This window comes from Sitophilus oryzae, unplaced genomic scaffold (genome assembly GCF_002938485.1).
Source record: "Sitophilus oryzae breed Bouriz unplaced genomic scaffold, Soryzae_2.0 scaffold_866_pilon_pilon, whole genome shotgun sequence".
Taxonomy (NCBI): Eukaryota; Metazoa; Arthropoda; class Insecta; order Coleoptera; family Curculionidae; genus Sitophilus; species Sitophilus oryzae.
Window position 1 is genome coordinate 765,220 of NW_022147490.1, and position 14,127 is coordinate 779,346.

Below are 14,127 nucleotides of genomic sequence, written 5' to 3' on the forward strand. Positions count from 1 at the left end.
ATTTCAAGAGCCACCAAAAACCGGCTAGTCAACTGTTTGGTACTCCCAATATTGACGTATGACTGCGAATCGTGGACTCTCAGGCAGGCGGAACGTAAGAAGATCGATGCTACCGAGATGTATTGTTATAGACGTATGCTCCGTATCCCATGGACTGAACGCCGCGCCGTACAAACGTTTCCATTATAAATGAACTTAATATTGCTAACAGGCTTTCCTGTAAAATCCGACTAAAATAACTAAAATATTTTGGACATATAATGAGGAAAAGTCCGGACAATATGGATAGACTCATAACTCAAGGCAAGGTGGAGGGACGTAGACCACGTGGCCGCTCTCCAACTCGATGGATAGATCAGATCACGACTAGCTGTAGCAAGCCAATGCACGATGTCATCGAGATGACAAAAGACAGAGGCGCATGGAGAAAAATCATACATGATGTTACGCTGACCACTACATTCCCTAATGGGGGTCAGGACTGAAGAGAGAGAGATAAATAAAGGATATAACTTTGTGTTGTGGGTTTATTTATGGAAAATATGACATGACATATAACTGCAGGTCATACAACGCATAAAATAGATATGACAAAAGACCCATGCAAGTGTAGATATTATTCACAGAATCAACTCTCTCAAGTAGCAATGAGCAGGAAACCTGGCAAGAAAGACTGACAACAGATGAATCACAAAAATCACACCCACGAGAAATTAAAGAGACCTAGATGGGACCAAACCTAAGATGGGACATGGGATAATATAATTAGCAGGAATATATTGGACCCACCTAGTCAACAATAGACAACAACTACAGGAGAATACCTAAACATTTAATGGAGGCTACACCATAATTGGAAATGGTTGAATAAGCTGGAAATAATAATGATGATGATGATGGTGATGATGATGCCACAAAACTAAGGGTTTTTGATGAAACTTATATTTAATAAAAGTAGAAAAATGCAACTTCAAAACCAATCAATTAGTATAGGTTGAATATGTGCTTTTGTTGTCTGTTTTACATAAAATGTACGATTCTCTTTGGGTTTTACTGCTCTGTTTTACATAGAATGCAATTATTCAAAAACTCAACGTGGTACACCATAAACAATGCACTATTCATATTCTTCTCTTCATCAATTATTCATAATTATGACATAAGAAAAACCGAACATGAACAACGTTATTGTAACTATAGAACCAATAACATATTTACATGCAAGTTATTGATTTTAATTCTGATAATATTTAAATTTTAAAAATGTGTGAATTCGAGTACCGTTTCTGGCTCTGCCTGTAACCAATATTTAATTGTAATTAACCCTGACATTTATGGTCATTAAATATACAAATAAATATTGTACGTATATATCTAATATTATGCAAAATTAATTATAGGAATTGGATATAAGTGTGGTTCATTTTAATCATAGCGTTTATTTTTTTTTTATCATAAAGTTTTTTAAAATTTTAAATGTATGGGAGAAAACTTTATAATGCCATACATCTAATTTAATATCTCTAATTATTATATAATCATACAAACCATATAATTTTCCACTTTTATTTAGCGGTTTTTAATATATTATACGTCCAGATACAACAACTAGACAAATTTAAATATAATATGCATTTAATATTATTTTCGTAATATTTTAAATGTTTAATCAATTCTTTAACGTTATTGTTTAATTCCTTTTTGTCTAAAAGATGTTGTTATTGGATGTTGACGATGATGTCAACATAATATAATTATATGTTGTATTATATTAATTATCGTCTACAACATTTTAAGAGTTAACATATGTTTATATCAATTAAACTATTAGTTATGTAATCGAGAGCGCCATTTTTAAATTCATTGTTGCCAACCATGGACATATTACGTCTCCGGGCTGACTAACTGGAATTTGAATTTCGCGCTGGGGATTCAGGTGGTAGCTCTGCAGTAAAAAATGTCAAGTTGCCGCATTTATTCATTTATTTCCTGACACTGTCATTCGTTTTGACACTTTAGTTTTGTATTACAAGCATTTGGTTTAAATAAATAGTGTTGTGATGATTTACGCTTAAAAATGTGTACTAGCAGACCTTGCAGTCGAACATTGTTCTTTTTAGAACCTCTTTTGGTGCGAAGAGTACCAGATAACTTAATAGCCATCAAAAACTCATCGCAACTTTATTAGAATATTTTGAACGGAAAGGCGAATGGCCCTTTATGCCCCTTGGTGAGTTTTGTTGATGTAAATAATAACTGTTTATATATTTATATTGAATTTATATTTTATTTTGAATTGATACTGATTATAAGCAGAATTTAATGGTCTTTAATTTTTGTAATAGTAAAATATTGGCTAGAACCATAGATAAAAGAAAATAATCTTCTATTAAGATAGATATGAAACTTAATACTAAAATTTTGGGTCAAAGCGCCCCTCCGTGTTCTTAGTAGAGACTACATTTAACCCAGCGCCTTCGCCTTTTCTGCTGTAAATATTTTTTATGTTTATATTTGATTTCAAAGGATTTAGTTTTAAAGTTACACTGATATATTAGTATATCAGAGTAACTTTAATAAACATAAGAATATATATATTTTTACAATATAAATTTGACTACAAGGTAGAAAGTAAACACAATATTTGATAAAACTTATAAGTATACCATTTTTACAGTTAATAAATAATAAAACTATTTCTGACTATGATATTTAAAATTTAGATAGATAGAATATTAAAGAATATACCGATATTTGCAGACGCAGGCCCAAATTCAATAAAAACCAAAATTTTTCCTGCGAAAATCGGGCTTTTTTCACAGAAAAGGTATTTTTTGATTTATCAACAATCATTGTAAAGTTGACAATATACAGGGTGTTTTCTAATTAGTCTAAAAAATTGTTGTGTGATTCCTCATGTGTTCTTAAAACAATTTTTATAAAACCATTGGGTCTAAAGTACTTCCTTTCTGATCTACAGGGTGTTAAAAATTAAAAAAAAATCGATTTTTTGCTTAACATAAATGGTACACCAATGCTTTTTTAAAGAAAACATATTTTTTTCTTGACTGGCCATCCTTTTTCAACAAAATTGATCTTTTGAGCTTTTCTTGTTCATCAAACGGTTGTCGAGAAAAAAATAAATATACTAATTAAGAGCCCGCCTTAAGCCGATTTCTAACGATTTTTTATTTTTTAGATTAATTAGGAAACACCCTGTGTATGCATATCACAGGCAACCAAATAAACTAGTAACCTCTAAAAATTATTTTTCCTACTACTAGCGACATACCGTGTTTTTAGTAAGTACTAAATTATTTTATCAAAAAATTTCACAATATAAGTTTCCAGGCAATGGAGACAGGCAATGGAGACAGGCAATGGAGACACTTTATTTATTTGTCAAATTACATAGCAACCAACGCCAACCCAGCACAATATTTTTCTACTCGTAATAAATTCCTTGAAATAATAATTTCTGAATATTTTTTTTTAAATAAATAATAAAAAAAAACAAAATACGGAGATCAAACGTAAGATCCATTTGGCATGGGTAGCATTTGGAAATATGAGCGATATTTTCAAGGATAAAAAGGTGCCCATGAACCTAAAGAAAAAGGCTTAAGACAGCTGCATTCTACCTGTGCTTACGTATGGCTTAGAGACTATGGCAATTACTCGAAAAACAGCAGAACAACTACGAGTAGCACAAAGAGCCATGGAAAGAATCATGTTGGGAGTCACCATTAGCGAAAAAATACGGAATACCCACATACGTCAAAAACAAAATTAATAGATGTCGTTAAAAAGAGTGGCAAGTCTGAAGTGGCAATGGATAGGACATGTGGCAAGACAGGATCCAGACCGATGGCCCCAAAAAGTAATCCTATGGAGACCTAGGGGAACAACAAGAAGTGTGGGCCGACCAAAAAAGAGATGGGTCGATGACGTCAGGGCAGTGGCGGGAAGACAATGGATAAGATTGGCTAGAGATCGTGAAGCATGGAAAAACCTAGAAGAGGCCTATATCCAATACTGGATGGAACCAGGCTGAGAAAGAAGAAGAAGAGAGAAGAATATTTTTTAAAACATAACTCGCTATGGAAAAAAATATTGTTTTATACAAGACGATAAAAAAAGAAATTAATTCACTCGCGATTTCATCGCTCGTGAATTAATCCTTTCGGTCGTCTTGTATAAAAAATAACTAAAAAATTAAATTAGCGCCGGGAGGCACGTATATGTTAATATCTCGAAAACTGCGACTTTGACTGATTTTGATGTTATTACAAATTTTGTTTGCAAATATTATTCCTAATCTTAATTTGAAAACCGCGTTTCGCTAGCTACTGTAATTTTGGAGTTACGATTTTTTAAAATTTTTAACCCCCTCCCATACCCCCTTACCAACCCACCACACCCACCAAAAACTAATGGCCAGATTCTCGGGTGCCACAGTATTTTTGTGCCAAATTTTGTTAAAAGACACCATGAAAATATTTTGTATTTAGGTCATTTATGATCCAAATAACTCATTTTGAGTGAAATTAAAAAACTTTTTTTTTGCCGATCTTAATAGCCTACCATACCTATTGGTATGGTCGGCTAAAAAATATCGGAATATGACGCTAATTAGGAGAGGGACGGTAATTGGGCTTTTATACCATAATGTCATTTATAGTCTGTCCAACGAGAAGATCCTTGACAGTGATAGATGTGTCTGTCATTTTAATTTCAAAGTAGTTTATTTTATTTTACAAAGAAATAAGTTGGTACAACTGGAACGCATAGCAGGAAATTATTTAAAATTTGACTGACAAGTGATTACTTCAAAATATTGTGAAAAAAACTGTATAAAACTGAAAAAATCGAGTTATTTTATTTAATAAAAAACGGTATGTGTTAATACAAAACAAACAAGAACAAGACACCACATACCAAAAAAATATAAAAAAGAACTATTTCTTACTTTCAAGCTTTATGAAACTTCCCGCATTTATGATTATAGGTATTTATCAATATAACTTATGTACAAATCCAAATTTGTAATATTCCACAGGAATAAATAAAACAACATAAATAAAACAAACTATTTTATTAATAATAACACTTACCAAATTTTATACCTTAAAGGTTGATTAATTAACTTTAATCTTAATTTTTTAAACCAGTACCTTTTGACATTATTTTTCTGCAGTACTAAAATCCATTATTTACCTATCGTGTGATGTCGATATTTACAGCTTCCAGTTTTTAGTATGTGTTTAGTATGGCCCTTCTACCATATTCGAGATGCACTTATCTATAACGAGATGGTTTACGAACTTTATTGATGGTAACTTTATTGGTGTATAAGACTTTCTGCCTGGGCAGCGAGTATTAACTATAAACTGAGCTCTGGGTCTACAGTTAATTTTCCCTCCACTTGACTTCAAAAGACACAAAACACACTTAAACACACGAATCAAAGTGCATCATCTTCCAAAAACGCAGAGTATTTGATAAATGTTGACACAAAATTATAACCTGTAAATTGGCAAGACTTTGACAAGCGTCAAAAATCTAAAGGCGAGTTCATACGCATTAGCGTCCGTTTGTCGTTCATCGTTCCCTCAAACCAATAAAATTGAAATATGATCTGTCATTTTTGAAATAAACCAATAAAACTGATTAAAAACAACAAGAGACGACGCATGACGGATTTATATTTAAACCCATCTATAGTTAACTTAAAAATTATTAGGAACTTTTTTTAGTAAAATAAATAGATTGGTATGGGACGTCATCTGCTTTTTTTCTCTCATCGTCTGTCGAAATCTTACCTGAGAAAAAAAACAGAGTATATAAATAAACGATGGCCGTGATGAAATATAGATAATATTTACAGTAAATTTACAATTCCTTTGAAGATATTTATCTAGCTGTACAATTCGGTGATCCTAGACAAGGGGATGCTCTCCAGCAAGAAGAATTCTTTCAAAATCCTTCCGCTCCGCATCTGTTCCCCGATGGGTAACGACCGCGGTCGGGCCGTCTCTTGTTATTTGTCTAGTCATTAATTACCATGGCGTCCAGCTAATTATCTCGTTTTACGATTTTCGATTATAAATCTTAACCGTTTAACATTGAAAATTAGATTTTCCAGATGAAACGATCTGGCGGCGGGCAGCGGCAGATTTATTATGCAACCGCTGCCTGCTGCTGCAACGGAGTGACCGTCTCTAGGATTTTAATGGTTTTCGAGTGAGACCGCACTTGTAATAATGCGTAATATATTACTTAATAACGTTAGGTAGAACTAATTTCGAAAGACTAATGAACTTGCAAAATATGTGCTAGGATATTTCTGTAGGCACCAAGCAACAGAACGTAGAAGTTTCTAAATTTCTAATTAGAAACTTCTACGTTACTAATTAATTATTAAAAGTCTAAATTTTTAGAATTGCCGTTATTTAAATTAAAAAATATGTAGGGTGGTCCGAAATGTATTCCAGAAACTTCGACGGCATATTCTGCAGATAAAAATATGTGAAAAAGTTCATATCGACGGTTGAAAGGAGAAATGGCTAATACGCCACTTTTGTGGAAATTGAGTTATCGAAATTAGCGAATTTTTCTGCGTCGATCTACTTAGGTTTCATCCTAATAATCCTATGGTTTGGCGCATTAAACATTTTAAATTTTGAATAAATTATGAGAAACATAATGCCTTAAGCGACAGAGTTTCAAAATAAAACAGTGAATTTCTGTGATTTTTTATGTGAAAAATGTCTCTTGGTAAAAATCGCTACGAGCAATACTGTCAATACACGTCACTATTGGCAAAAAATAAACATGTTGAGTACACTGAAAAAACAAATCTATCGGCGCAAGGGCGAACGCACTTGAACCAATTTCGCCATGCTCTTGATATATGCCAAATGCGGTTCAATTGCGGTAATTTCAAGATGCATTTGGGATAAACGCTTTAGAATCGCTGGTTGCAAAGACTACAGCCTTATCTTGAAAGTATTGCGATTTGCATGACTTCATACCAAAGTCTTCAAAGATCATTATCAAAACTCTGCGAATTTACGGCAGAAGCACTTCAACTTTGTTATGAAAAACTAAAATCACTTCGAATTTGTTATAAAACACTGCGAATTTGTGACAAAAGCACTTCGAATTTGTAACAACATAGTGGAAATTTGGGACAAAATCATTGCGCATTTGTAACAAAGGCACTGTGGTTTTTGTAACTAAAGCACTGGGAATTTGTAACAAAAATTCACCTTAACCCGAATCATACACGGTCAATTTTTCTTTCAAATATATTTGCAAATAAGTGTTATTTGAGTGTATGTGGCGTTATTTACAGCAAATATATTTGAATTAAAAATTTACTTTGTATGGTTCGGGTTAGGGTAAATTTAAAAATAATACAAAATTTTGAAAATATTTTTATTGCTTATTTGGATGTATCTTTGTTTAACAAAAATAAAACTTTTTTTATAGATAACTTATGCTAAAAATAAAAGAACGTCTTAAGTTTGATATTTGAAATAAGCAAAACTAATATATATCATTTAGATCATTTATTTTTGAATAATTTTTAATTTGATTAATTTGATTTTGTCCCCCAAAACATTATTTACTAGAATGCTCACTTCTTCTGGTGAAAGGCACTTTGTTACATCAATTCCGTCGATATTTTGCTCTGCAAGAAAACAAAGCATATTTTACCAACAAGACAATACAAAAGATACAAGACAATACAAAATATGAACAAGAGCTGATAAAAAAAATTGGCTCAATTGTAATGAAATATTTAGCATTTGCTACAAATGCCCGCGCATTTAACCTAAAAAGGACACGAAGGATTTCAGGTGAAAAAAGATGGACGTCCATCAACAACTTATTGTCGATAGTTTCTGATGAAATCACGAATTTTCCAAGGTGCTTTTATTATTTCGTTAAACAAATGAACTATAACCAACACAGTGCTATAATATTATTATACTGTGCTACCAAGGTGAATTTATGTAAAAATCATCTATATAACCCAATCGTAGATCGCGGCTTTATATTGCAACATATTTTTTTAACATCCGTGACTATGCCGTGATTGAATAGTCAAAAGTACAACCAACAATGGGTGAAATATGAAAGAACGCTGCTCATATTCGTCGACAAAACACGCACCACTTGCTGGTTGTTGAATCCACGCAAAATTTGGCCCAAATGCAATAATTTTCTGCTAAAATCCGATTTGCTAAAAAAGCATGGATTTTAATTTAAAACTCTTAAATTTGACGTAAAAGTAATTCATTTGCCTGAAAGGCACAACAAGGCAAATGCATGGTGAATTTACCGCAATAGCAGTGGTTTTGTTTGGCACAAAAGCAGTGCTATTGAATTTAAGGAGTCTCCCTTGGCAAAAAAGCGAAAACGGCAAATGCGCGGAATCATTTTTTTACCAAGAGACTTTTTTGGCGCAAAAAACGTCGTAAATGTATATTTTTTTTTACTCAGTAGTTTTATATAGGTACGGACGAAAAGGTATTACTCTTCAAACCAGTTAAACATATATGTAGGTGGCGCTCCCTAGAAGTAGGAGCCATATTGACATCAAAATTAAATTTGTCATTTCAAAAAACTCCCAGACGCCAATTTTCATCCAAATATTGACGCTGCTTCAGAAATTTTTTGGAAAAAATCGAAATAAAAATGAAACTTCTACATCCTGTATCTCCAAAACTAAGCATTTTAGGACATACATTTATACGAACTTTTTTACTTATTTTTATCTGCAGAATATGCTGCCGACGTTTCCGGAATACAGTGCGGACCACCCTGTATATAAGAGCCACCCTATATATTAAAGCCACGATTTCAGTATTATTTTAATGCGATCTACATGAACTGTAACAGGGACGAAGTGAAATTTGGTGAAATACAGTGCAAAAACTTCTAATTTCTATCGTACCAAGCGCTGCGGTCGAAATTTTTAAAATCAACTGAAATGCACCAAGCCTAACCTAACCTAACCCTATGTTAACAATTGCATTATCTGAACTTAAGGCAATTTTGATTTTTTAATAGGTTACATTTAAACTTGTAACTAAACATATTTTATTTACGAGTACAATATTACCGTTTATTTTTCATTTGGCTACAAATATAAAACAAACAAAACCGAAAATAATGCAAATAAAAAATGACAAGATGGTAAACAAAATGATAACATCATCCTATGAGTCTAATATACTTTTTCCTTAATTCAAATCACTATTTATATCAAAGATTCCTCACCGTACAGGTGCAAGCATCTTATTTAATTAAATTATCCTCAAGCTCTGCTAATTAACATATTCGACGACGGCATCCGTAAAATTATACCTTTTCAAGGCAAAAACTGACTTAGAATTGATAATTTAAATTGAAAAGGTGGATGGATGCTCGGGAATTGAATATTTATCGGTGTAGCAATGAAAAAACTTAAAATCTGACAGATGGCTAGTGTTTTTTCTGTTTTTACATCCCTGGCTCCCTGTCTAACTGCCGCCACCATCGATGAATGGCGAGATAGTAAAAAAGGAAATAAACGAAATAAAATCTTTTGTTAGAGGTATCGATGGTGGTTTTACACTGCCCAACGCAGAAAGAGGACTGAGAACTTACTTCTTCTCTTAGCAGTTTATGTCATTACAAATTTAGAATTTTTTTAAAATTTATATTTTGGTTTCATTTTTTCTCAATTTAACCAAGATCAAGACAGTTTATCGATTATAATCAAGTTAATTATATTAAAGTGCTTAGTTGGCCACTTTATGCTCTAGCTGGAGAGTATACAGAGTATTCAAACGCCCGTCGCGTCTGTTTTTTTTTGACAGAAAATTATATTTATACTCAAATAGGTACGAATATTCGCTGGTTTGTACACTATACAGTGTCAAAATAGGTACCAAAATCTGTCTTTTTATCTTATACGTTCTTAGTAGGCCACTTTATGCTCTAGTTGGAGACTAAACAGATGCCATATATCCAAATGCCCGTTGCGTCTGGGGTTATTTTGACAGAAAATTATATTTGTACTAAAACAGCTACGAATATTAGCTAGTTTATAAGCTAGTTTACAAGCAAGAAAATGTCAAAATAGATACCAAAATCTGTCTTTTTATCATACAGGGTGGCCCATCGAAAACGTTCCGCAAGGCATAACGGCCAGGGTATTTTTTTTTATAATCCAAAAACACGTCAATTTTGTTTGTGAGGGGGACAACTTTTGTCCCAAAAATGATTGCAAAATCTTCAAACCTCTAAGCGGGGGTGTCATCCCCCCACTTTTTTCAAATGGGAAGGGGGGTCAAGTGGCGCCGCAGTGAAAAGAGCTTTTTATTCTCTATATTTCCGAGTCATTGAGAAAATATGAAGGATTGAAATTTGAAAAGTGTATTTAAACATTTATCAGAGTAAATGAAAATGATAAATTCCTTCGACCAATTTGCTGTTGTTTCTTATTATTTCTAGATGTTTACGCATTTTTTCACTTGCCACGAGGTTGAACGATCAGGTGCGGTAGTTGCTAGATAGCTATTCTGTGACTTGTGCGTTGAAGTTCTTCTCAATATCGTTCAACTGACCCACAATAGAATTTCCAAAAATACCAGCCCACACGTTCAATTTCTGAGGGTTTTGTGTGTGCACCTCGTGAAAAACCCTGAGGTTGTCCTCAGCTCAGTACCGACAGTTGTGCCGATTAACTACACCGTTCAAAAAGAAAGTACCTACACTCATCCGAAAAACACACATTAAATAGGAAATTATTATCATTCGTTCACTCATAGTTTCACAAAATTTCAAGCGGCGATCAAAATCGTCTTCGTTGAGTTCTTGTACCAACTGAATTTTGTACGGGTGGAACTTGTTTTTTTAATATCCTTTGGACACTTGTACGATTCACGCCGGTCTCAATGGTTAATTTTCTTGTACTCAGCGTACTATCCATGGCAACTTGGCTCAATACGAATACCACTATAGCTTCAATTACTACAGGATTTTCCCTCTGCCTCTTTTTATTCACAACGGAACCAGTTTCGCGAAACTTTGCTACTAACTCGCGAACAATTTTGCCATAAAGGTGTTTGTCAGAATGGCGTTCATTGAATATCTGCGCAACCCGATTGCCACATTCATTATTTTTAAAATAAATTTCGATTATTTCCACTTTTTCTGCAAATGAGTACACCATAATAATTGTTAAAAAGTTTAACGATATTGAGAAGAGCTGCAACGCACAAGTCACAGAACAGCTATCTAGCAACTAAATACCGCACCTGATCACCTGAAATAATAAGAAAAAACAGCAAATTGGTCGAAGGAATTTATCCTTATCATTTACTCCGATAAATGTTTAAATAAACTTTACAAATTTCAAACCTTCATATTTTCTCAATGAGTCGACCGATTTTCAAAAACGAAGCGGAAAAGTATAGAGAATAGAAAGCCCTTTTCACTGCGGTACCACTTGACTCCCCTTCCCATTTGAAAAAATTGGGGGATGACACCCCCCGCTTAGAGGGTTGAAGATTTTGCAATCATTTTTGGGACAAAAGTTGCCCCCCTCACCAATAAAATTGAAGTGTTTTTGGATTTTCCGAAAAAAAAAATTACCCTGGCCGTTATGTCTTGCGGAACGTTTTCGATGGGCCACCCCGTATATGTTCTCATACTCAACAAAACAGTAACTTGGGAGGGGTCGGGTCTGGCTAAATATTTAAAACATTTCTATTATAAGTGTATTTCTCACTTCTTGAACTAATCTGAATTTCATCTGTCAAAGGCAAAGAAATTTCAACATTTATTTTTTGCTGCTTTTACCAATGGCTAATAAAGTGCCAATCTTCACCAGCTTCAACATAAATACCTGCGTACAAGTGCGGGCAAGTGCGAGTCGGACTCGCTGGATGGTTCCGCCAAAATTTATAGGTATATAATATAAATAGACTTTAAATGAAAACTACAGTATATCCGAGGATTGTCTTTACAGACGGAATTTTTTTTATTATACCGGGTGCGTCTCAAAAGTGACGCACCCCTATAACTTTTTTATTTTTTCAGATAAAGAAACGATATTTGGTATGTTAGTATATGACATAAATTAGGATTAGTTGACGGTATTCAATTGTTTTGATCACTTCCTGTTTCACCGTAAATGACTACATCTTTTGATTTTTAAATGACACCCTCGGTATATTTCTACTTTACTTGATAGAAAATTGCATTCTAAATAGAATGACATATCATATGTCAACTTTTGACATTTTCGCATATGGCTTATTTGTACATGCAGTTCATAACGACAATTTGACTCGAAATAACAAGTGCGTGGTACCAAATTATTCGTAAAAAATGCTTTTTCCTAATATGCTAATGAGCCACCCTCGTTCCATTTGAAAAAATTGAGATATGATTAAAAATACGATTTGGGCATCTTTTAACCGGCCAGGATAAGACACTAAAAACATTAGATGAACAAATCTATTTTTCCAAGGCTTCTTGATTAAGAATTAGTGTTTTTAACATAACCATAACACTCTAGATTGAAATTTAAAATACGATTTTAAAGCGAGAATGTCAAAAATTTACATATGATATGTCATTTTATTCAGAATTTCATATTCTATCGAATAAAGTAAAAAAAAATACCCATGCAGTGCCATTTAGAAATCAAAAGTTGTAGTCATTTTCGGTGAAACAGGAAGTGACCAAAAACTCCGGTTAATTTAATATACAAGGTGGCTCTAATATACAGGGTCATATACTAACATACGAAATCTCGTTTTTTTAACTGGAAAAATAAAAAAGTTATAGGGGTGAGCCACTTTTAAGACGCACCCGGTATATTGACTGACAACCTCAAAACGACCAATGCTCACTACATCAAGTTTGTTGTTTTTTTGCCTGTCGATAATCATAATTCCCTTCTTATAAATAAAATTAAATCATTTTAATTGAACCAAGTGTTAAAGAATAGATTTGCAGGTTTAGTTTTCGCATGGAGCTTCATTCACATCAGGGAAGAAACTTCGAGTCCAATTTGTTTCAAAGCGCCCCTGCGAAGTCCTTAACATCCACAAAACTAGGACGACTGCCCTACATCCACAATCCGATGGGATGGTTGAACGCATGAACAAGACCATTAATTGTTATATGGCCAAAGTAGTCTCTGATCATCAAATAGACTGGGATGAATTCCTTCACCTGTTCCTGCTGGCCTACCGTTGATCCGTCCAAGAATTCATAGGGCAAACTCCAGCCAGTATCGTTATGGGACGAGAAATCCACCAGGAGAATTATTACGACCAGGAGAAGATGTCGTTGGAGAAGGTTATGTTCATAGACTACGTTAAAGAATGGATGAAGTCGATCAGCGAGTCCACCTAAATATTCAAAGCGCTAGTTACCGAATGAAAAAGTACTACGACGTTCAAGCCGGGCATAGAGAATACCAGCCAGGAAATTTGGAGTGGCTATACAACTCCCAGAGACGTCCCGTCCTGGATTATCTCCAGAATTATTCCTCTTGTAAAGACGATATACCCAGAGACGTACTGTAAGTATAAAATAACATATTTTTTGTAGTTATTTCAATAGAAATATTCTTTTTCATCAAAATTACTGATTTTTCAGTTTGGTTTTTGATCAAAGCCACGCACATATTAAGTATTTGAGATATTTTTTTCTAACCAAATAAATCGGGCAGTGTAGGAACATTTATATTCAAAACAAGTGAATTTTTCTACCTGCCCATTTCTACCTACCGGGAGTAGCGCCGGTGGTGCAAACGTACACCCCCTCTTTAAAACCAGAAGAATGGTACCGTGGGAATGGTACTTTAAGTTAAATACCATGGCTTATTTCTTTCGTTCTATATGTACTCTTATGGGAATGGTTTCAGTCTATGTCAATTTATTTTCGAAATGTATTTAATTTTTGGTTGTACCGTCGCGTCGTGTCTCGTCTTACAGGATGTGTACTTTTTGTCACTTCTTTTTCGTATCGGATTTATCAGTAAATGTTATGTATTGGTCTCTTTAACGGAAATGTTTTTTTTTTAATATTTTTGGGATTATCGGTATTTCAACA